This window comes from Puma concolor, chromosome B2 (assembly GCF_028749965.1).
Source record: "Puma concolor isolate L17-30 chromosome B2, mPumCon1.1.hap2, whole genome shotgun sequence".
Lineage (NCBI taxonomy): Eukaryota > Metazoa > Chordata > Mammalia > Carnivora > Felidae > Puma > Puma concolor.
Window position 1 is genome coordinate 3,378,128 of NC_141671.1, and position 23,689 is coordinate 3,401,816.

At 46.5% G+C, this 23,689-nt stretch overlaps 1 protein-coding gene, 1 long non-coding RNA gene and 2 other non-coding genes across 4 annotated transcripts in view; 3 read left to right on the plus strand and 1 right to left on the minus strand.

Moving 5' to 3' along the window:
• Window positions 1-23,689, plus strand: part of LOC147580609 (histone H2B type 1-C/E/F/G/I) — a 505,297-nt gene that overhangs the window by 332,001 nt on the left and 149,607 nt on the right. The gene's annotated exons all lie outside the window — the stretch shown is intronic.
• TRNAK-UUU (transfer RNA lysine (anticodon UUU)) lies at window positions 6,333-6,405 on the plus strand. The gene has a single exon. It is a non-coding gene; the product is annotated as a tRNA-Lys (tRNA).
• Window positions 11,203-11,274, plus strand: TRNAM-CAU (transfer RNA methionine (anticodon CAU)). Its single transcript has one exon. It is a non-coding gene; the product is annotated as a tRNA-Met (tRNA).
• On the minus strand, window positions 18,572-23,639 carry LOC147580628 (uncharacterized). Its single transcript, XR_015250945.1, has 2 exons — window positions 23,056-23,639; window positions 18,572-18,803 (listed from the first exon to the last, which is right to left on the minus strand). It is a non-coding gene; the product is annotated as an uncharacterized LOC147580628 (long non-coding RNA).

Here is a 23,689-nt window from a genome sequence, read left to right on the forward strand (position 1 = left end):
GAGAATGGCAACAAACAGCCAGCTGTGATCTCAGAGCGGTTGTGCTCCTTGTCGCTGACATTGCAGTAGAAACGCCCTGGCTTCATAACGCAGGGCCCAGGAGTTCAGTCTGGAGGGCAGGCTGGCAGGTGGTCCCCTAGGGCCGCTGGGGAACAGGGGAAGCAGGGAGAGGGGTCTGCACAGGCCAGGCGCTCTCAGGAGGGGCAGGCCGTGCTCCCCATCCGCAAGGGGAAATTCAGCTGATTTCTAAATGCATGACGTTTACTAGAAGGCCTTTCTCGCCACGCGATGTGCCCAGAGCTGAGCACCAAGCCAAGTACAGGCACCCCCAAAGCAGGCACGTGACCAAGGATAGCTCAAACGGGTTTCAAGCCAGGTGAAGGTCTATGTTGGCGTGTGCTCGTGCGCGCTTCGCACAAGTCTTTCCGAGAAACTGGAGCACTGGTTTTCCTCCGGCCTATCTGGAAACCAAAGCGATACGACCGAAAGAGACCCGAAATCCAGCTGAGCGGAGCCCTCCACAGCAAGGGAGGAAAAGGCCAAGGCGGGTGGGCAGGGGAGGGGAGATGCGGTTTCACCCAAGACCCCCACCTCCGGGGAGCAGACACACGACAGGAGGGACCTCGAGGGCGGGGATTTCTCCCTGAGCAGGGAGGGGTGTGTGTCCCACCGCAGGCACCCCTGAACCTGGGGACCGGTGCTGGGGCGGGGACACCCCTAGAACATCTGGCTTGGGGAGCAAGAGGCGCTTCTCTCCGGGGGCTCCAGGGGCTCTGGGGCCTGAGATACCCTCGTTTTCAACGTCCCCGGGCTGACTCTCTCCTCCAGAGCTGCCTGGATTCCTTGTAAAGGAGATCACTGCTAATCTCACGGTGGCTGCCGGAGGGGCAGGGAGCAGTTGGGACTATCTCCAGATGATGGAGGTGCTGGTGAGCACCGTCTCGCTACTTCAGGGGCACAGGGGAACACTGCCGCCCCGAGTGCGGGTCCCCAGCGCCCCTGGCCTGCATCACCTGGGCTCCCGGGAGCCCCTCGCTCAGCCCTGGGCCACGCTCCACGCGGGTGGAGGGAACCAAGTCAGAGAAGTGCTGTCTGATCTCACCTCATGTGCTTTCTAAAACACAAAGCAAATGAACACACAAAACAAAACTCACAGATACAGAAAGCAGACTGGTAGTTGTCGAGGGGAAGGGGGCTGGAGGATGGGTGGAGGGCATCGCTTGTATGGTGATAACTTCCTATTGTATACAAATACCAAGCTGTTATGTAGTGCACCTGCCACTAATGTTATATGCCAATTTTTCTTCAGTGGAAAAAAAAAAAAAAAACCCCTCCCTCTAAAACCTCATGAAGGCACACAGCGTGGTGTCCGTGCAAGGACGGACAAGTGGATCAATGGAACAAAAGAGGATTTAACAAATGGGATGTATTTAGCAAATGGGATGCAGAGGAGTACGGAGAGGAAATTGTGCTGGCGTAATTACATATCTATATGAGAAAAATATACACCATACCTAAGAGCTAATTCCAGGTGCATTAATGCTGCAATGTAAAAGACAAAACTATAACGCATTTAGAAGAGAAGATAAAAAATATACACTGGGGACTTCTGGACAGGAATAAGGAATAAGACACAACAGCACTAAACATAGGAAAAGCGGGGGCGCCTGGGTGGCTCAGTCAGTTGAGCGACCGACTTCAGCTCAGATCATGATCTCATAGTTCGTGGGTTGGAGCCCCTCGTTGGGCTCTCTGCTGACAGCTCAGAGCCTGGAGACTGCTTCAGGTTCTGTGTCTCCCTCTCTCTGCCCCTCCCCCATTCGCACTTCATCTCTCCCTCAAAAATAATAAACATTAGGGGCGCCTGGGTGGCTCAGTTGGCTAAGCGGCCGGCTTCGGCTCAGGTCATGATCTCGCAGTCCGTGAGTTCGAGCCCCACGTCGGGCTCTGTGCTGACAGCTCAGAGCCTGGAGCCTGTTTCCACTTCTGTGTCTCCCTCTCTCTGACCCTCCCCTGTCCATGTTCTGTCTCTCTCTGTGTCAAAAATAAATAAACATTAAAAAAAATTAAAAAAAAAAATAAACATTAAAAAAATGAAAAAAATAAACATAGGAAAAGTGGATTGACTTAACGAGATTAAATTTACAAATTATTTTATTAAGTGAAATGAAGAATTTGTTCATCAAAAAGCACTAAGAAAGAATGAACCTAACTCACAAAATGGGAGGGGATGTTTGTGACGTAAGTAACCTACAGAGGACTAGCGTGAAAACTCAGAATTCAGAAAGAGCCTCTAGGACTATGAAGTCTGTGACTCCCAGAGAGAGAGGGAGCCAGGCAGATGTTTAGCCTGAGATGTCACCAGTGTCCCTTCTGCCTCACTCAGTTAGAGACGAGTCACCAGGGCCCCCGGTCAAGGAGAGGGAATTTGGACCACCTTCTGCGGACCGGACAGACTGCCAAAGAATTTGTGCACATACTTTAAAACAACTACAGCAATCAACCTTATTAGAAACTTAAGAAAAGGCAAATTAATCCTGCAATTATGATGCTACTGATCTTCCACCAGAATTGATAAAATTAAAAAGACAAGAAATACTAATTATTGGCAAGGATGTGAAGTAATAGCTTCGATCACTACTATTCAGAGTCTAAACTGACACAAATACCGTGGGAGACAGCTGGACTTTCGTCAGTTGAAGATACACATACCGTGTTATCCTAGATGTTTCCCCGGGAGAAACACGTGCACACATACAGCAGGAGACGAGTATCCGAATTTTCACAGTAGTGTTGTTTGTAGAGCCACAATTGAAAACAACCCGAGTGGACATTTGCACCAATGCCAATAAACAGTGTCAAACACTATTCAGCAGCTGACAACAGATCAGAGCTACAGAGAACGATACGGATGAACCTTACAAACAATACTGTGAAAGGAAGACACAAAGGAAACATTTAGTACGTTATACTTATGTAAGTTTCAAAAGGAGACAAAATTAACATGTGCACGTGGTGAAATGTATTAAGAATGTAACTACGCAGTTACTGTAATGCCCACAGTTTCCAAAACGTAGTTTGAAGTATCAAAAGCAAGGCCCATGGCGCGCCTGGGTGGCTCAGTGGGTTGAGTGTCCAACTTCAACTCAGGTCATGATCTCGCGGTTCATGAGTTTGAGCCCCGCGTCGGGTTCACAGCTGTCAGCGTGGAGCCCCCTTTGGATCCTCTGTCCCGCCCTCCCCCGCCCCTCCTCCACTCGCGCGCGCTCTCTCTCTCTCTCTTTCAAAAATAAAAAAATAAGCGGCTCAGGAGTCAGGGTTTATTCCTTGGCGACCTAAAGGTTTGGAAAGGGGGAGAACTAATGACCACGGAGACGACATGTGCAGACAGGAAGTCTCAGGTGTGAAGTCCCACCACAATCTGTGGCTCCTGCACCAGCACCGACCAGCGCGGTCAGGCCACATGATTAGACAGAAGACCCACGGTCGGCAACTCAGGTTGAGACACACGACCAGGAGCCATGTAAGCAGAGCCTAGAACACTCTACTGAGGAAAAGACCATCCGTGTCCTCTTTCGGTCTTAAACTCTTGAAATGTGTTCACACGTCCTCCTGCAGGAAATTTGTTTACTGCGTGCTTCCTATGGGGCTGGTAGGCCATTCGTTCAACACGCACTTAACGGATTATTAAGGTGTAGCCGCAGAGGACATGCGTTCCTCTGGACCCCGGGACGATGGCTGTCAACAAAATGGGCAAAAGTCTCTGTCCCGTGGAATTCGCATGCTAATGGGAAATTCAGACAAATGAGTGAAAAAGAATGTAGTATATGCACTTATAAGAAATAAAGCAGGAAGATGATGGGGACAACTTTTAAAAAGTGGTTTGAGGGGCGCCTGGGTGGCTCAGTCGGTGGAGCATCCCACTTGGGCTCAGGTCATGATCCCACAGTTTGTGAGTTCGAGCCCCGTGTCGGGCTCCGTGCTGACAGCTCAGAGCCTGGAGCCCGCTTCGGATTCTGTGTCTCCCTCTCTCTGCTCCTTTCCTGCTCATGCTCTGTCCCTCTCTGTCTCTCAAAAAATGAATAAACGTTAAAAAAAATTTAAAAAAAAGTGGTTTGAAATTTTACGTATGTTGAGCAGGTAAGATTTCACTGAGCAAGTGCTATTTGAGCAAAGGCCTGAAGGACAGGAGGAAACGAGTTAGGCGCATCTTTGGGAAGAAAGAGCTTTCGGGGCAGAGCACACAGCAAGGGCGAAGGCCTGAGTCCGGAGCAGGCGTGGTTCGTGCCTGTCTGAGCACCAGCAGGAGGCGCTGTGGCTGGAGAAGAAGGGGAGGGGAGGTAGGTCACTAGAGGCAGCTGGGCTTTTATCCGAATGAGAGGGGAGCCCCTGGAGAGTTCTGCCCTCCTTCTGTGTAGACAGGAAGAAGGCAAGGAACATTGAAACAGGAGACCAGTGACGAGTCTGTTGCACACATCTCAGCGGCAGTCAAGGGAAGATGGGCGTTCCAGTGGGACAGCACCGCACGGACGGGTTATAGTTGGGGAAGACGGGTGAGGAGCCAGACTGGGGAGGGGGGCAGGAGCCCAGTTTCCGATGGCGTCAAGTGTAAAATACCTGTGCAGGAAACGATTGCATCTGTGAAGCTGGAGTTAGAAGGCAGAGTCCAAGATGAAAAGAGGCATTTGCACATACGCGGCATTTGAGGACTGGGCCCCGAACATGGCCATGCCCCGGGAAGGGACAAACCAGGGAGTGATACCACGTCATGTAACACAGAAATAACCCCGGGAATCCTGGGTGTATTCCAGGAGTTGCAAAGCCAGTCTTGAGGCGTCCGCAAAAGCTTCCAGAAGGAGGTGATGGGTGGCGTCTGAACGGAGATCCGAAGCACAAGCAGGGGCTGGCAAATGGGGAACGGGGAAGGAGTTCCAGGGTGACCGCGCCTGCAAAGCGGAGAAGCAAAGGCGGACATGAGACAATAGGAAGGTCACTGTCCCCCTGCGCTCCAGCCTCGCTGTCACACTCTCCTGCTGGAGGACTGGGTCTCTTCCACGATTTCTTTGGGGGGCGATGAGGGGAAGGGGGGTAACGAATTCCACATGCACGTCCATTACATCTCCCATTAAGGCAGGTGCAAATAGAACACAACCCACAGGAAGTGTTTTTAACACAGATTTGGGGTCGCGGGAAATAACATCAGATTTCAATGCTTATACCTGTCTTTGGTTCCTAGAAGCGTATGGTGGGAAGATCAAGAAAGACCAAATACAAAATGACAGTATTGGGATAAAGTTCCATGGGAGACATGAAGTGGAAATAACGAATTCAAGGGGATAAAGGATCCAAGTAAATTCTTCCATGGAAGATTAAAGAAGGGGTCTCTCTCTCACAAGGGATATCGCTAAGTATATTTTTAATGTTTATTTAATTACCTGTGAGAGAGCGCAAGCAAGGAGTGGCAGAGAGCAAGAGAGAGAATCCAAAGCAGGTCCCGCTGCCAGCACGGAACCCCTTGCGGGGCTTGAACATACATCCTGTGAGATCAGGACCTGACCTCAACTCCGCCACTTAACCAACGGAGACGCTCAGGTGCCCCGAGGCATGTGGCTAAGTATTAAGTTACCTTTTAGATTTCTTTGATACAAGTCACAACACCCTTTGGAAGAATTTAAACATGTGAAGAAAAATGTTACGTGTCCACTGAAAAAAAATGTAACAGGGAATACTAAATTGCCAACATTCTTTCAGGGGTTAAGAACACCAGCCCAGGGTACAAAGTAGGGCCACTCACAGTCACCACGACATTTCTCTTCCTTTTTAACGACTCATTTTTTTCTCACAGCAAGAAAAAAAAATTGGCAGATGTTCCCAAATTTCTCAGATTCTTACCATCGTTCTCCCCTGGTTGCTTTTCACATTTCTTCTCTTGTTCTCTGTTAGTTATTTATATTTTTATTGTTTCTTTGTTCCTCTTTGTATCCTTTTTGGCTATTTCTCGGTGCCCCGTAAATAAGGGGTTAAAGATGTCACTAAGCATTCCATAAATATTTACTGGAAACAATCGGTTGCTTTTGTTTATCTTCCCCTTCTACAACTGTACTCAAATAAGGATTGTTTTCTGGATGTAAATTCCTTCTCTGTTGTTTTCTAGATGTACATTCCTTCTCTACCTACAGAAAACATAAACAAGTGCTGAGTGAACTGACTGACTATAGAGATTAAACGCCTGTTCAGCTGCCTTGCCTGAATGCAAGAATGAATCGACCACACTGTTGAGCTGAAGTAGTTTTGATCTTATTTATGCATCTGGACAGAGCTGTGCTCCAAGAGCCTGGGTAGCTCAGTTGGCAGAGCATCAGACTTTTAATCTGAGGGTCCAGGGTTCAAGTCCCTGTCCAGGCAGTATGGCCCTTGCTTTCCCTAGGGGTCTGAAGGTTCTCTAGGTTTTTGTCCTTCAGAGAAGGTTAAGTTTGGGTCCAAGTTGGACGACTTTTACCTGTCCCAAGTAAAACCTTACCCAGTAGCCAAGGTTTGCTATTTATTCTATTGCAAGCAGAAGACAACTTTAGCACTTTTTAGTAGATTTCCCAGGAACACAGTACAAAATGTTCAAAAGTCCATGGAGTGTAAGAAAACTATCCCTCTAGACTTGGGTGTTTTAGAAAAGGAACTGGAAACCATATTTACGGAGTAAGGTGTTCACCGTGTCAAAATCCAGGACCTTCAGATTTTCTGTCCTTTGTGCTCACAACTGAGCCCCTTGGCAGGTGAGGAGAGTCTCTGCCAAACCCCCCTGACGTCACTTTGTTTTTTCTTTTTTTTTTTTTTTAAGTAGGCTTCACGCTCAGCACGGAGCCCAACACGGGGCTTGGGACTCACGACCCCGAGATCAAGACCTGAGCTGAGCTCAAGAGCCAGGTGCTTAACTGACTGAGTCACCCAGGCGCCCATGTCACATTCTAATGACAAACAAAAACGGCGTGGAGTTACTCGTCCGATACCGCAGTATGGTCTTAGGTGACATACTTATCCGACCCAGAAACACCAGGACACTTTGCATTTTGCAAAAGTGCATGTTGTTCATTTCCACAATTTTGGCAAAGTGCGGGTTGATGGTGCTGTTGATTGTTCAGTGGATTATATTTTTCTCCAGAAACACACATTTCCCCCTCCCTCTCTGCCTACAGATTGCCCTTCCCATTCCACTTGAAGATGTTATGATGGTTCCACAGCAAATCCTAAGGAAACTAAAAACAAACACAAATGTCCCAGAACTAATAAGTATGTTCAGCAAAGTCACAGAATACAAGGTCAGAATACAAAAACCCATCGGATTTCTATACACTAGCAATAGGCATGCAGGCACCAGAACTAAAATGCAGTACCATTTAAATGGTACTTCAAAAAATAACTTAGCTTCAAATCTACCTGGATATGTACATGCGGAAAAACACAAAACTACAAAATGCTGTTGAAACAAATCAAAGACCTAAATAAATGGAGAAATATTCTGTGTTCGTTTGATTGGAAGACCCAAAGGCGTCAAGTCTTGTCAAAGTTAGATACAGATTTAACAGAATGCCTACCAAAATCCGGGTGAGTTTTTTGTAGACACGAACGCGACTATTCTACGATGTATATGGCAAGGCAAATGAGTTAGAATAACTAAAACAATTCTGAGAAAAAGAGAAATAAAGTGGAAGAAACCAATCTTCTTATTTCAAGATTTTACAGCCACAGTAAGAGACCGTACATCATTGGCAGACAGACGTGTAAGTCAAAGAAACAGTAGAGAACCCATAGATCGCCACATACAAGTACAGCTAAGTGATTTTTGACAAAAGTGCAAAAGCAATTTAGAAGAGGAAGGAAAGTCTTGGTCTTCTCAAAAAAAAAAGGTGGTGAACGAATTTGATATCCATAGGCAAAAAAGCACAAACCTCAACCTAAACCTCACAGCTTATTAGAAAAGTAATTGGAAATGATAAGTAAAATACAAGGGGCGCCTGGGTGGCTCAGTCGGTTGAGAGTCTGACTTGGGCTCAGGTCATGATCTCATGGTTTGTGGGTTCGAGCCCTGCAACGGGCTCTGTGCTGACCGCTTGGAGCCTGGACCCTGCTTTGGATTCTGTCTCCCTCTCTCTGCCCCTCCCCCCCCCCACACTCTGTTTCTCTGTGTCTCAAAAATAAATTTAAAAAAAACATAAAAGTATAAAACTTTTAGAAAAAAATAAAATCTGGAGGACCGCAGGCTTGCAGAGCTTTAGACATGACACCAAAAACACATCCATAAAAGACAAATGTGACTCATTGAATTTCATCAAATTAAAAGCTTTTGCTCGGGAAAGGACCCTCTTAAGAGGATAAACAGGCAAGTTACAGTTGGGAGAAAATATTTGCAAACCACGTATCTGGACTATCATATCTAGACTATGTGAAGAATTCTCAAACCCAACATTAAAACAACAATCAACCTGGATGCCTGGCTGGCTCGGTGGATAGAGCATCTGACACTTGATCCTAGGGGCTTGAGTTCAAGCCCCACGCTGGGTGTGGAGCCTACTTAAGAAATAAATAAATGAAGGTGGGCACAAGACACGAAGAGACATTTTACCAAAGAGGATATACAAATGGCCCGGGAAAAGATGTTCAATATCACCAGTCATTTAGGAAATGTGAGTTCAGACCATGATGAGGTGTCACCGCGCACCCCTCAGAAGAGTTACAATAACACAGTTTAGTTGTGTGACCCTGCTTAGGACTGGCCAGGGGGCACAGAAACCGGGTCTGTCACCCATGGCTGATGGGAAGGGAAAGTGGTGCAGCCGCTCTGGAAAGCAGTTTGGTCGTCTCTTTCAAAAAGCTACACACAACACTGTATGCAATCCAGCAATTCCACTCCTGGGCAGTTATCCCAGGACAAGGAGAACTTATGTCCACACAAAACCCCTACATTCTTACTCAGAGCAGCTTTGTTTGTAATAGCCCAAACCGGGAAACAACCCAAACGTTTCCCAGTAGGTGGTTGGGTAAACACACTGTGGTCCATCTATTCTATGGAATACAACTCAGCAGTAAAAACAAACAAACAAACAGCTCTTCGAGGTATTCACAGAAAATGGAGGGCAGGCTGAATCTCTCCAAAGCCTTTGGATTCATGGGTCCTGCCATTTGAACAAAGGCCAGGAGCAAATCCTATAGAGATCAGAAGTAAGAATTCTCCAGGTAGAGGGGACCATCAGAACAATATGTTGGATACGGTGAAACAGAGAAAAACCCCAGCGGAATATGCCCTAAGAGGCAAGAATGCTTCCACAGATGAGGGGACAGAAACCGCCTCTCAAATGTAGGACAGAGGTGGGAAAGCTGACTCAGAGAGGACAGTGTGGCCCGTGTACTATCCCTTCACCTGCCACAGGGACACACATACAGGGAGGCATCTGGAGTATAGACCCTGACAAAGTTCACTTGTTTACTGTGTAATACCAAACGGAAAAGCTGCTGGAACCAGAACCTTTTCCCTAACTCTTTGACTACTGGTCCCCTCCAATATGAAAAGGGCACTGTCTTCCACTCCATTGTTTGACTCCAGGGGGACAAAGCCATTTTTTATTACCATTATACAGGTGCCAGTGTTTTTCAATCTACTATGTGTCTCAGAAGTGTAAAATCAACAGCGAAGAAAAGGCCAAGACTGGTATCTTAATAAATGAAATAGACTATCATGGGAGTGGGAACTATCAGAATAAACCCCATGTAGTAAAATATTGTGTGATGGAATTTGGTTTCTCTTCCTTTCTCTCTCTCTTTCTCTCTCGATTGAAAGATAGATAAACCAGTAGACAGATTGTTTGCATACTGTATTATTGAGTTGTGATTTAACATGTATTTCTGACTCGGGGGGATGCAGTCCGAAAGTTTGAAGGCTGTGCGCCCGCGCTCTGCTCCGGGGAGGGCCGTGTGCGCCCCCGCTCTGTCCCCGGAAGGGCCGCGCGCGCCCCCGCTCTGGCCCCGGAAGCGCCGCGCGCGCCCCCGCTCTGGCCCCGGAAGGGCCGTGCGCGCCCCCGCTCTGGCCCCGGAAGCGCCGCGCGCGCCCCCGCTCTGGCCCCGGAAGGGCCGTGCGCGCCCCCTCTCTGCCCCGGGACCGGCCGCGCGCGCCCCGGCTCTGGCACAGGAGCAAGCGTGCAGAGGCCGCCCCTCCAGTGTCCCTGCGGACGGGCGTGGGGCGAAGGGGAGACGAATACCTGCAGCAAGCGAGCGGCGGTCCCGCGAGCTCGTTCACGCCCGTCGTCCCGAAGTTTCCATCAGCGAGGATCCGAGGTTCTCAGCGATCGGGACGCGCCCTCGGGCCTGACGGCCTCGCGGGGGCAGCGACGAGCCAGGGCAGTTGTTCCGGGACGTGCCCAAAGTTCTGTTCTGATCGGAGCCAAGGGAATGCAGCTCCTGTCTCTATCGGTGTCTCGTTTTTTATTTCCGACGGCGTGTGTGTGACTGTGCGCGTGTGTGTGCGTGAGTGAGTACGTGCGTGAGTGCGCACGTGCGTGAGTGCGCGCGTGAGTGCATGCACGTGTGTGAGTCTGAGTGCGCGCGTGCGTGTGAAAACGGCTCCCGACGGGATCCAGCGGAGACTGTGGCTCCCGTGCAAGCCCGGGAGCACCGCGCTGGGTGGGTCCCCTCTGTTCCCGGCGCGCCTTCCCCGGGACAGTCTGCTTCCTTGCAGCACAAACAGAAAACCTCCTTTTCCTCCTCGCGACGGTCTGCGAGCCTTTTGGAGGGGAAGCCCGCGCGGCGGTGGCACGACTCCTCTGACGGCGGCGGGTCCGCTCCCGACGACTCGGATCGCGATGACTCGGATCGCGCCGAAAAGGCCGCACGGAGTTGCTCAGCGCACTTTCCCCCCGCGGCTCTCAGAGCGAAGAGCGGCTCCTGGAAAGTAAATCAAGTTAAGGGGGGGAAAAAAAATCCCGAGTTTGTACACTCTTGGGCTGGTTGGACAAGCGCGGTCCCGGAGGTCGGGGCCCTTGGCCGCCTGGTCGGGGGAGAGCGGATCTCCCACACGCGGAGAGGAGGGTGACAATCCTTTCGAAGGGAAGGAGATAGAAAAAAAAAAAAAAAAGAAAATAGAGAGAGAGAGAGCTCAGCTCCGACAAGGTGATATTTGTCATTAATAAAAAAAAAAACAGAGGCACCAACAGGAGAAGCAGAGTGGCGCAGCGGAAGCGTGCTGGGCCCATAACCCAGAGGTCGATGGATCGAAACCATCCTCTGCTATGAGACTTTTACACGTGCCTCCTCGTGCAGCAGAGTTTTACTAAATTAGGCAATGAGCTCAAACACCTAAACCAGTTTCCAGATCTTCCATACCCTCCTCGAATCTGGATTCTTCGTTCCCAACTTCCTTTGAAAACATGCCTTCTCCAAGTAGGCAATTCTCAAACTTCCACCCACCTCAAGTTCCCTGAAGGGTGAAATTCCTTCCATCCAGGGTGTCCAGCAAAAGAACAATGGGAAATACTCCTTCAGTTAAGGTGGTCTTATATATGCTCCGAGATTTCATGGAGAACGTGACAAACTCCATATTTACTGCTGCCATATCTTCCAGCAAAGGGATTTCCAAATGTGCTAATATCTACCGGTGATGTTTTGATTGCGTTGCATAAGTGCAAATATAACTCAAACCAAAAGAATTAATTATGATACAGATGTGTGGTCCTATCAAACAGCAAAGTTGCAGATTGTGATATTTATTCTTACATTTAGTGCAGGCTAGTGTAACAGCATGAGCAAAGGAGGACTTTAAGGAAATATACATTATATACATAAAATCTGCATAATGTATACATTATAGACAAAAATCTTTTATATACATAAAATATACATAAATATACATAAGATCTGCATAAACTCATTCAAGGAGAAAGAGAATCGAATATAAAATTTCCCTTCATAGAAGGGCATGTTTTTCTATTTTTTAAAGGGATTTTGGCCGGTAGTCAATCACTATGGTTTTTAGACTCCATTTAATGTGAGAAAGGAGTGTGATGCCAGACTTCAAAAAACAGTGAAAAGTTTACGATATGCCAGTCATTACAGTCTTCACGCATATCTGATGAAAAACGTTAGGTATTTGTTTAAAAAGTACATGAGGGCAAAAAGTAGTTTAGAAGGTAAAATCATCCCCAAACTAGTGAAGTTCAGGGCACAAAGCAGGGTCACATTTGCCAGGACATTCCCTTCCCTGGATGCTTCATTTTTTTTTTTTACATCAATAAATATTTGGCAAAATGTAGTAATAATTCCAACCATTGCTCTCTACTGATTGCTTTCCCCTTCTCCTAATTTGTCATTAGTTTTGTTTTTTCTTGGTCATCCAGAGAAGACCAGTGACCATGATAAGTGTTACTAAATATATTCCAAAGACAATCAATTAGTTCCACTTTTGAGTCTCACCCTTACAAACTCTATGTCAGTAAGCAAGGGTTGTTGTGTCGATGCTATCTACTTCCTTCTACGTAAACCGGAATGGCTTCTCAGACACGGTACAAACAACGTAGAACAGCTCACCAGTGACTACGACGTAGCACTCAGGATACCTGAATACACTTCTGCTCCGTGAATTGATCCCGTGGACTTGAACCTGTTTCTTCAACAGTCTTCCCTGAGTCCAAGAACGTATTTACAATACTCATCAATAGCAGCGATATTTGCTGAAACCATTTCTGTATATGAATAAAAGCTACTTCCTGGGGGCCTATGGGGCTTGGTTGGTAGAGCCAGAGACTTTTAATTCTAGAGTCAAAGGTCCAAAGCCTCCTCCAAGTAAGAGAGTATTTTCTCCTTTGAGGCGCAAGGTTCCTTTCTTTGTACCTGAAGGAATATGTTCAAGGTACCGTACCCAAGGGACTTCATACCCATGGATTTGATTTAAAGGCTAAATTCTGGGACCTCTGGGGCCTCTCGGGACCTGGTGAGTGTGTTTTGCATAAGGGAGTGTCGTAGATCACTGGCCAGAGGCCAGACTCTGGAGGCAGCCTCTAAGATGACCCCAATGATCTTTACCTCTTAATATTCTTGCCCTTGTATAGCTCCTACACCATCGTTTCAGGGTTGGTCTTTTGTGGCCAAACACAGAGGTGGTTGTGGCTCTCGGGGAAGCCAGGTGCCATGTCCTGAGCAGCCCCAGGAAGAGGCCCATGTGGGGAGGAAGCGAGTCCCCCGACCAGTACCCTTGGGAGAGTTTGGCACGGGACCCTCCTGCCAGAGTCACGCTGTAAGATGGTTGGAGCTCTAGCTGGCATCTTGTCGGCAACCTTAGGAGGGACCGTGAGCTGCAACCACCCAGAAAGGACACTCCTGGACTTCCAACCTACAGACCTCAGGAGATAAGTGCTTGTTGATTGTTTCAACTACTAAATGTGGAATTGTTCCAGTAATAGGTCAGTAATACAAACCTCAAACTCTGTTTGTGACTTGCGGCTCCCTGAACTACTTGGGAACTGCATCTAGGAGGCCTGTCCGCTCAGAGGCCCGCTTTGGGGCTTTGACGTCTTAGTAGTGAGGATGTTTTCCATCTCTTCCACTCCACAGCTCCCAGAGCGACAAGACCATTGTTCCTGCAGTGCACTGGGAGTGGGGGCTGAGTTTTGTTTCTAGGTCATCGTTAGATGAACGCGTACCAGGAGGGACGTGCGATAACACAGAGTGATCCTCTATTTGCAACAGATCCCAATGACGTCGCCTTGCCTCAATTTAGAAGCTGCCAAAATAGAAATGCAATTTTGCCTCCAGGAGTAAGAGCCTTAAAAGCAAAAGCAACGTGGCGCCCTAGGTGCTCTCCTGCTCTGTGTTTTTCCTTTTAGATTCCATTTTCACATGTCCCTTAGGTCTCTGCAACGTTTTATTATTTTCATTTTCTAAAATGAACTCTCAAAGAACGGATTTGTAACATATGTATTGATTCATAACAGTCCTTAAGCTTTTAAAGAATTGGCTTATAATATTTTAAATCACACAATTCATATGGATGGCGGTAAATAAATTTTCACGCAGAAAACCCGCGAGGAACCGCCATCTAGATCAAGAAACAACATTTTTTTTTAAAGCAGGTCCCACCACCAACGTGGGGCTCAAACTCACGACCCTGAGGTCAAGCGTCACACACTCCACCAGCGGAGTCATCCAGGTGCCTCCGGATCAAGAAATACAATATTACCAGCACCTCAGAGACGACCGCGAGGCCACCTGTCAGGCACTTTCCTCCAAAAAGTAACCACCGCTCTAACTTCTAACACCAGAGTTTAGTTTCCACTGTCCTTAAAATATATGTCAGTCGAGTCCTCTTGTCTATGCTCCTTTGTGTCTGGCTTTCTTAAACTTTTTTTTTTTTCCAACGTTTATTTATTTTTGGGACAGAGAGAGACAGAGCATGAACGGGGGAGGGGCAGAGAGAGAGGGAGACACAGAATCGGAAACAGGCTCCAGGCTCTGAGCCATCAGCCCAGAGTCTGACGCGGGGCTCGAACTCACGGACCGCGAGATCGTGACCTGGCTGAAGTCGGACGCTTAACCGACTGCGCCACCCAGGCGCCCCTGTGTCTGGCTTTTTTTAATTCAATTACGCCTGTAAAGTAATCTATGCTATTGAATGTAGCAATAGCGTCTTCATTTTCATGGCAGGAAAGTATTCCATCTTACGTATATTACACAACTTATCTATTTGGGACGACTACAAGTAAAAAACCAAAAAAAGGAACATTTTTGTATATGTCGGGGTCTGAGTCTATATACAGAGGCGGAATGTTGGATCAATGAGATTCGTTGACAGCTCCAACACTATAAAATGTTGCCCAACAGACTCCCAAAGTTGTAACAATTTACACTCTTTGATTTTGCCATTCTGCTAGGTGTATGGCTGCAACTCAAACATCTTAATTTGCATTGCCTTGATTAATAATGAAGCCAAGCATATTTTAATACGCTTAGGGGCTTTCTGCGTACTTTTATTTTGCTAAAAAGCCTTTTCAAATTTTTGTGCTTTTTCTACCGGGTTGTCTGTACGTTTATTATTGATTTGTGGGTGTTGTTTACGTATTGTGGATAAAAGACTTGTGTCAGTCAGATGTGCTGGAAATATCGTTTCCCACATTACAGTTTGGCTATCAACTCTCTTAACGACGTCTTTTGACGTAGAGAATTTCCTAATTTCAATTTAACCCAGAATATCAATATTTTCCTTTATGGGCGTGCCACTCAGTTTTCTGTTTACGGAATCTTTGCCTACTCCATGCTCGTGAAGATATCCCTGTATGTTAGCTTCTAGAAGCTTCGTTTCACCCTTCGTATTTAAGTCTAAGATTAATACGGTATTGATTTTTGTTTATGTGATATAGAGGACAGGATTTATCTTTTCAGTATTGTTTATTGAAAAACCATTCATTCCCCCACTGCTATATAGTGCAATCTTTTTCATAAATTGTGTCTACAAATGTTTGATTCTGTTTCTGGACACTGATTGCACTGGTCTATTTTTAGCATACTGTCCTACCATGGCATTCGATAAGCCTTGATATCTGTCTGTGTACATCCTCTCATTTTGTTTTTTTTTTCAACAGAGTATTGGATTTTATATTTCCATTCCAAGTATAGAATGAGCTTGTCAATTTTCACAATACTGTCTTTTAATTGTAATTGCATTGACTTTATAACCAATCATTTTAAGGAGAAGTACAATTTTACAATACTGATTCTTTGATTCAATAAACACAGGATATTATTAATCAGGTTTTCTTCACAGTCTCTTGACAATGTTTTATTGCTTTCTGAATAGAGGTCTGCCCACTTTGGTAAGATTTATGTCTCCAATGGCTTCAAGTCACATACACACACACGCACACCCTATGTGTGTGTATGTAACTATATATATATGTATATATATATACATATATATAATATACATATGGGGGTGCGTGTATATGTAACTATGTACATAATGTATATGGGAGGTGCATGTGTGTAACTATATATATAAGATAATATATATAGGGGCGTGTGTATGTAACTATACATATAATATTATATGGGGGTGCGTGCGTGTGTAACTATATATATAATATACGTACATTCCTCTCACCCTGTTCTAATAATCCTTAGTGGGAGAGTTGATGAAAAGCTAGTCAGTTATGCCCAGAAATGATTTTCTTTCTTGGATGTTAGCTTTTTAGTTCCTACTAGATCATAAAGTATTTTATAATTTTAGGAAAAATTTTAAATTTAATGTCACTTAGATTAGGAATATTCAGTGAGAGGATATACTACACGTGGAACTAGAAATCTGTTCCATGATTTCTTCTGGAAATCATAAATCTAACCAACTCTATAAATCTAATGCAAAATGTGTGCAAATAAATGATTTACAAGACAGTATGAAAATGAGAACTAATCTGCTTATTTAAAAATGTATTTATAGGACATCTTGGGCACATACAAATGTTAATAATAGATACATAGCCCAATCTAGAAACAAAATATTACAAATGAAAATGTGGTTCCCAACTTTTTGCATCTTCTACCAAACCCCTTAAAGATAACACTCTCTTGGGGGCACCGGGGCGGCTCAGTCAGTTGGGCGTCTGACTTCAGCTCAGGTCATGATCTCACAGCTCGTGAGTTCGAGCCCTGCGTCGGGCTCTGTGCTGACAGCTCAGAGCCTGGAGCCTGCTTCTGCTTCTGTGTCTCCCTCTCTTTGCCCCTCCCCTGCTCATGCTCTGTCTCTCTCTGTCTCAAAAATAAATAAAAACATCAAAAAATTTAAAAAAAGATAACACTCTCTTGAATTTGATTTTTACCATTAATTACATTTCTTTATTTTTACTGCATTGTAATTTTTTATTGATATAATTTTCCACGTTTTTAGAATTTATATGTACGTTATATTGTACGTATTCATCCACAATGTGCTCTTTTATTCTTGAAGAGATTTTCATAGATTGAATCAAAATGGATTCATATTTCTCAAATTTTTTACCTAGATGTAATCGAGACTGCTGTCTAATACTCATAATAATTCTAGGGGCGCCTGGGTGGCATGGTTAAGCGTTGGACTCTTGGTTTCAGCTCAGGTCATGATCTCACTGTTTATGGGATCGAGCCCTGTGGGATGGAGTCCTGAGTCGGGCTCCACACTGACAGTACAGAGCCTGCTTGGGACTCTCTCTCTCCCTTTCTCTGTGCCCCTCCCCTGCTTGCTCTCTCTCTCTCAATATGAATAAATTTTTATTAAAATATTTTTTTAACGTTTACTTATTTTTGAGACAGAGAGCAAGTGGCAGAGGGGCAGACAGAGGGTGACACAGAATCCAAAGCAGGCTCCAGGCTCTGAGCTGTCAGCACAGAGCACGACACAGGGCTCGAACTCACAAACCATGAGATCATGACCTGAGCCAAAGTCAGACGCTTAACCCACTGAGCCACTCAGGCGCTCCTTGACATAGGTAAACTTTTAAAATCATACCAATTCTAACACCGTGTTCTCTTGCAATTAAAACAATTTTTATCAGTATTTTTTAGATGCAGTAGAAATCCCAGTTGTGAGCAAGGGAAAAGGATCATATTTGAAAAGGCACAGGCATATCTGGAAACCCTATTATCATATTTAATCAAGATCAAAGCACAGACCATTGGGTAACAAGACGAGAGAAAACTAGTGATGCTCTCCCTCTCCGGCATCAGGTTTTTCTCGTAGAAAGAGCCCATATAAATGGAAAGACACGTGTTAGCCCCGTAAAAGAAAACAAAGCAGCTTACTAGCCAGAAGGCGACGTGGGTGGCTTTTGTTTCGGGGAAAAGATCGTGGCGAGAGGCTGGTACCGTGAATCCGCAGGGCTGTCTTGTGGTGCCTGAACAGGACGGTCACCATGTAGAAACTGGTCCAAATCGTGAGGAACAAAAAGAAGAAGTCTTGCATAAACATGACAGTTCGCAACAACATTGCCTGATGGTACGCGAACCGCCTTGTTTTACAGAACTTCGGGGAATATACGGGTCCGACCCCAGCGGAGTTGCCTGTGACCACAGTGCTTATGATGACCCACGTGTTGCTTAGCACCTTGCTGGCCCAGGAGTAAACCAACAGGGGCAGGATTTGTGCGTAGATCTTGGACTTGAGCCGTGCCCACCTGGAGCAAGCAGGGCTGATGACAAGGGCCTGAAAACTGCTCAGGAGAGAAGCAGCACATATGCAAACACCCCGCGTCACTCTGTGAATGCACAGCACAGCTTTACAAATGTTTTGGACAGCCTCCAAAACATCCCTGACTCCGAAGGGGGACGTTATATACGGGACGCCCCTGAAGGTGGCTGTCGTCACATCAGCCAAAGTTAGATGAACGAGAATCGCATCTAAGGGCTTTTTCTGATGAGGTCGCATGAATGCGACGTGCAGATATACAACGAAGAGCAGGAAGCCCCCCGGGCGCCCAATGCCAGTTTGAAAGGTAATTAAAACCCCCCAAATTAAATTACGTCAGTTGAAAAGAAAACTTGCATGATTGTTTGACGGAGGCAGCGTCACTTAAAGGGCCACATAAATCTATTTCCAGTATGACAGCAGTCGCGGGGGCCCTAGAACGAATGTTCAGGGATCCATAGCACATCTGTGCCGTCTCCAGAGGCTCCGTGTCATGCCCCGTTCACACTCCTGGAGGAGCGTTTCTCTGTATGGACCAGTTCAGCTTCGCGTGCACACCTTGATCCTTGTTCTGGGTCATTTTCCAGGAGGGGTCTGTTCTACTTTAAAGACAATTCTGCAAAAAGCAAAAAAGAAAGAAAGAAAGAAAAAATAAGGACAATGTAGAATATCACAAAAGGCATTTTTTCTTCAAATTCCAATATTGTTTTTTTTTTTAATTCTAACCTTTAATTTTAAATATTTTGTCCCTTTTATGGACAACAGTAGTACAGGTGGGGCATCTGGGTGGCTCAGTCGGTTGGACGTCTGACTCTGGATCTCAGCTCAGGTCGTGATCTCACGGTTGGTGGGTTCGAGCCCCGCGTCCGGCTCTGTGCTGACAGCTCGGAGCCTGGAGCCTGCTTCGGATTCTGTGTCTCCCTCTCTCTCTGCCCCTCCCCCACTCTCTCTCTCTCTCTCTCAAAAATAAATAAACATTTTTTTAAAAACTTAAAAAAATGGTAGTACACGTATAGAATTCACTTTTCAGAATAATTACCGCACGCTGCTGCGTTACGAATCATAAAACACATTTAGACCACACAGGTAAAACTCCTGAGTAGTTTCTGCGGTTAAAATGCTAATTTTGCTTGTGACGACAAATTTCCTTTGCTTAGAGAACACATTTCTCACGTTTACAGATGCCGTGAGGGTCCCACGGAGGTGGCTAAAGGGATCAGCTGTATTCATTAAGGTACCAGACGAATTCGCTTTCCAGCCACCCAACAGAAACGACAAAGTCTCTGTCGTTTAATTAACAAACAGCCCTTCTCCTGACACTGACCTAGAAATTGTAGACCTCTCCTTTTCTTCACAAGGTAGATGTAAAACTCTTGGCAGAAGGCTGAACGGCTGGTCACCACTGACCGCTCCCACGTCCTTGCTACTCCGCGTCTTCTGCGGTCCCGTTTCTCATTCAGCTTCCTTTTCTGACCTTCCCCCCCCCCCCCCCCCCGCAGCCCTGTTTTCCGATCCCTGCACCTCCGCGTTTCTCGTGGGTTCTGCCCTCACTCCGCGCTCTTTCCTAGCAATCCCATTCGCTCCCACGATTTCAACCTCAACTTAACCATCCTCAATGCCCAGCACGCGGGCTCAGTCGGTGGAGCGTACGACTCGATCTTGGGGTTGTGGGTTCAAGCCCCACGCAGGATGTAGAGATTCCTCAAAAATGAAATCTTCAAAAATATGTATCTTCAACATCTAAAGCAAAAGAAACTACACGCGGAGAGTCTTAAGGAGTTTGGACAATCCTGTAACATGTAGGAACTTGCAACGACTCATTGTTATCCGAGTGATGGTTTCTGGCCAAGACCTTCCTCCCGAATTCCAAACTACTGACCGCATACACATTTGCCAAACGCTACTCACGATTTCACACTCCAAATTTGTTTCTCCTCTCTCGGGCAGGAGCATTAATTGAGTTTAGAGCTGAAAGTGGCATCATTTAAATATATTTTTTTACAACTCCCCCTTCATAGGGGGAAGAAATGTCATGCTGATTCTATTTCCTACAAATAAGCACTATATCCCTCCTTTCCTGGCTCGTTCTTCCAAACTTTTTTTTTAAGTTTTTTTTTTTTTTGATGTTTATTTATTTTTGAAGGAGAGAGAGACAGAGCGTGAGCAGGGGAGGGGCAGAGAGAGAGGGAGACACAGAATCCGAAGCAGGCTCCAGGCTCCGAGCTGTCAGCAGACGCGGGGCTCGAACCCACAAACTGGGAGATCATGACCTGAGCCGAAGTCGGACGCTTAACCGACTGAGCCACCCAGGCACACCTCAACATATTTATTATGTGGAAAATAATTACATTCTGTCTGATGGCATCACATTCTTGCTTAAAATTAATCAGGCTATTGGACCGCTTGGGTGGCTCAGTCGGTTAAGCATCCGATCTTGATCTCCACTCAGGTCATGATCTCATTCATGGTTTAGTGAGTTTGAGCCCTACGCTGGGCACTGGGCTCACAGCGGGGAGCCTGCCTGGAATCTCCTGTCTCTCTGCCCCTCCCCCACTCGTGCTGTCTCTCTCTTTCTCTCTCTCAACACAAACATTAAAAAACTCAATCGGAATATGGTCAAAAAGGGGCGTGTCGGGGGAGAAAAACAAATTAAAAGCTGCATGTTGTCAGGCAGGATAAAAAAAAAAAAAAAAAAAGCAAGAGCCAATTGTAACGTGCCTGCAAGAAACGTCCTTGACCGGTGAACACACAGGACGTCAAGAAAGTGCCAGAGTAGGGGCTCCCAGAATCCCTCCCTCCACGGGGGCAACCAATAAGCCGGCCACAAGGAACAGAAGCAACTGTTCTGGAACTCTGAGACGAACGAGAAAACTCACAGGAACGGGCGTCTGTCCGCCCACCGTCCAGTTCCATGACCGTGGAGACGGCAGGCTGTGGTCGTGGTGTGGCTTGTCGGAGGGAAGGGGAGGGGGTGTGTACAATGCAGACAGCAGGCTTCGAGTTTGTCATTTTGTGTCGCGACCTGCTTGGTGGCTCTGGGAGGGAATGGCTCAGCCACCTTGGTTTTGCAAGCGCCCCCCCCCTCCGGTTGGGGTGCCATTCTGGGTGGCATCTGTTGAAAGCGTTTAGAAAGGCACACTATGCAAAGCTGCTCTGGGGAAAGCGAGGGCAGAGGGGACAAGCAGAGGACGGGTCCTGAGCCCCGAGAAGAAGGAGACTGAAGAGGAACGTTCACAGGGAGAGAGCTTGGAAGGGGGGAGGGCGGTTAATTTGAGGTGTTGACTTGTCTAAGCGACCTGTGTCCAGGTATTAATTTGGTAAAGCACCAGTCTGGATATTACTTGAAGGTATTTTTTAGATGAGACTAATATTTAAATCAGTAGATTTGGGGCAAATCGGGATACCCTCCCTACAGAATGTGGTGGGTGTCATCCAATCAGTAACAAAATTCTGCCCCAGACTGCCCTTGGGCTGGAACTGTGACAACTCTTCCCTGCGGTTCCTGCAGAACTGGGACTTGTCAGTCCCCACCGCGGGGTGAGCCAGTTCCCTAAAATTTCTCTCTCCGTCTCACCCTCTCCAGATGCCCTTTGTTCCGTTTCTCTGGTGAACCCTGACCAATCCTACAAAGACAAGCTGAGGAAGAAGAAAATACAGTGATCACAACAATGCGAAAGTAGAGGTGTGTAAACCAGCATGAGGTTTGCATCAAGAAGACCTAAAACATTAAAGAGAAGCCCCAGAAACAAAGAAAAGATTAAGCAAACAGGCAAGGCGCAAAGATAATGGATAAAAAAAAAGAATGGCTGGGTTTCTAGACAACTATATACGTACAGATATTAAAAGCTAAAAGAATAATTAAAGGCATTATTAAAACAATACTGGAAATCTTGATTGACATACAAGGATTTAAAAATAATGGAAAACAAACAAAAAAAAAACCCAAGAGAACACATTTAATAAGAGGATGAGCAAAAATAAAGAAGGGAAAGAGGAAATTAAGGGGATCCGTGGAAAGAGGACTAAGAATGAAGAAAGAGAAAATAAAAATGAAATGTGTAAACCAGCGGCAGCAAAGTGGAAGACAAGAGACAGTTGCTATGGTAACGAGAGTACTGATGCTCCACGGGGCTACAACATGAGATGAAAGGAGAATGCTAGACTTTGAAGAGCTTTTTGTAAAGAAATTTTGAAAGGCTCCCGGGAGAAACAGGAATAAAAGCTACACACATCCACTGGTGAAATCAGAGAAAATCAAAAGCCACTTGCAGAACGATAGAGAGTGAGTCCCAGGAAAAAGGAGAAGAGCTTGGTACATAAGTGGTTGCAAAAAGCATAAAGAAAATATGTAGAACGTCTGGAACGTATGCAAAGCATCTTAAATGCGAAAGAAAGGGACTGTAATAACGATGAATAAAATATAAGGCAGGAAAAAAAAAAAAAGCAAGAGAAGTTATAACAGAAGACAAGAGGTTACCCAGCAAAGGGGATTGAGACTCGGATATTTTGTCTTTTGTTTTTATTTTAAGCAGTCTCCACGCCCAGCGCAGCGCGGAGCCCCAACCCACACAGCGAGACCAAGAGCGGAGATCCAGAGTCAGATGCTTAACCGCCTCCTGGGAATTGGACCTCTTAAGAAAGTCGCTTCATGTATGAAATACAGAGAAGGAAGAGGGGAGGAATAAAAAAACAAAAAACAGTAGAGGGAAGTCATGAACGGAATTAACTAAAGCAGAAGCAAAATAATCAATGCCAGAATGTATTTAAAATGTGAGAGGAATGTTAAAAGCAACGTGAACGTGGAAAAAGACGCTGAGATGGCCTTGAATGCAGGAAGTTTACCATAAAGGTAAGAGAAGACGACTTACGAATTCGATAAACACTTGTTCAGCGCTTACTCCGTATAAAGCCGCGTTCTAATGCTTCACAGAGACTCACTTTAGTTTATTCTCACAAACTCCTCCGAGGGCCGAACGGGGACCGCTCCTACTTGACAGACGAGGACAGGCAGAGAGTCTCGCCCAGGGCCACCGGGCGAAGATGCCGCGGGGACTGAACCGATGCCAGGCGACTAGTCCGCCTCCCGGATCCGTCCTGCCGAGCGCTGCTCGGGGACAGAAGGAGCAGACGAGGAAAAGAGGCATAAGGGAAGGGAGCGGGGGGGGATGAAGAGAAAACAAAAAGACCAAGAGTCGTGTTTGGCGACCAAAGAGACAGCGCGGGGCCTTCCGGTGGGAAAACAGGAGGGGTTTCGAGAAGACGACCGGAAAGGCGCTGAAGCAACGCAGGGCCCTTCTGTCCCCCGAAGCGGGCGCTAAGTGAGAACAGGAAACGCCTGCAGGAATCTGCAAACCTCCCTCACGTTCTCAGAGCGGGAGGCTTCGCGGAATCCTCGCCGAAGGAAGCTTCCGGGGCCGGCGATCGCAGGCCGAGGCTCCCCGCGCTGCGCCGGGAGGCCGGGACAGCGGCGCCGCTTCAAGCGAAGGCCCCGCCCCTCTGCCC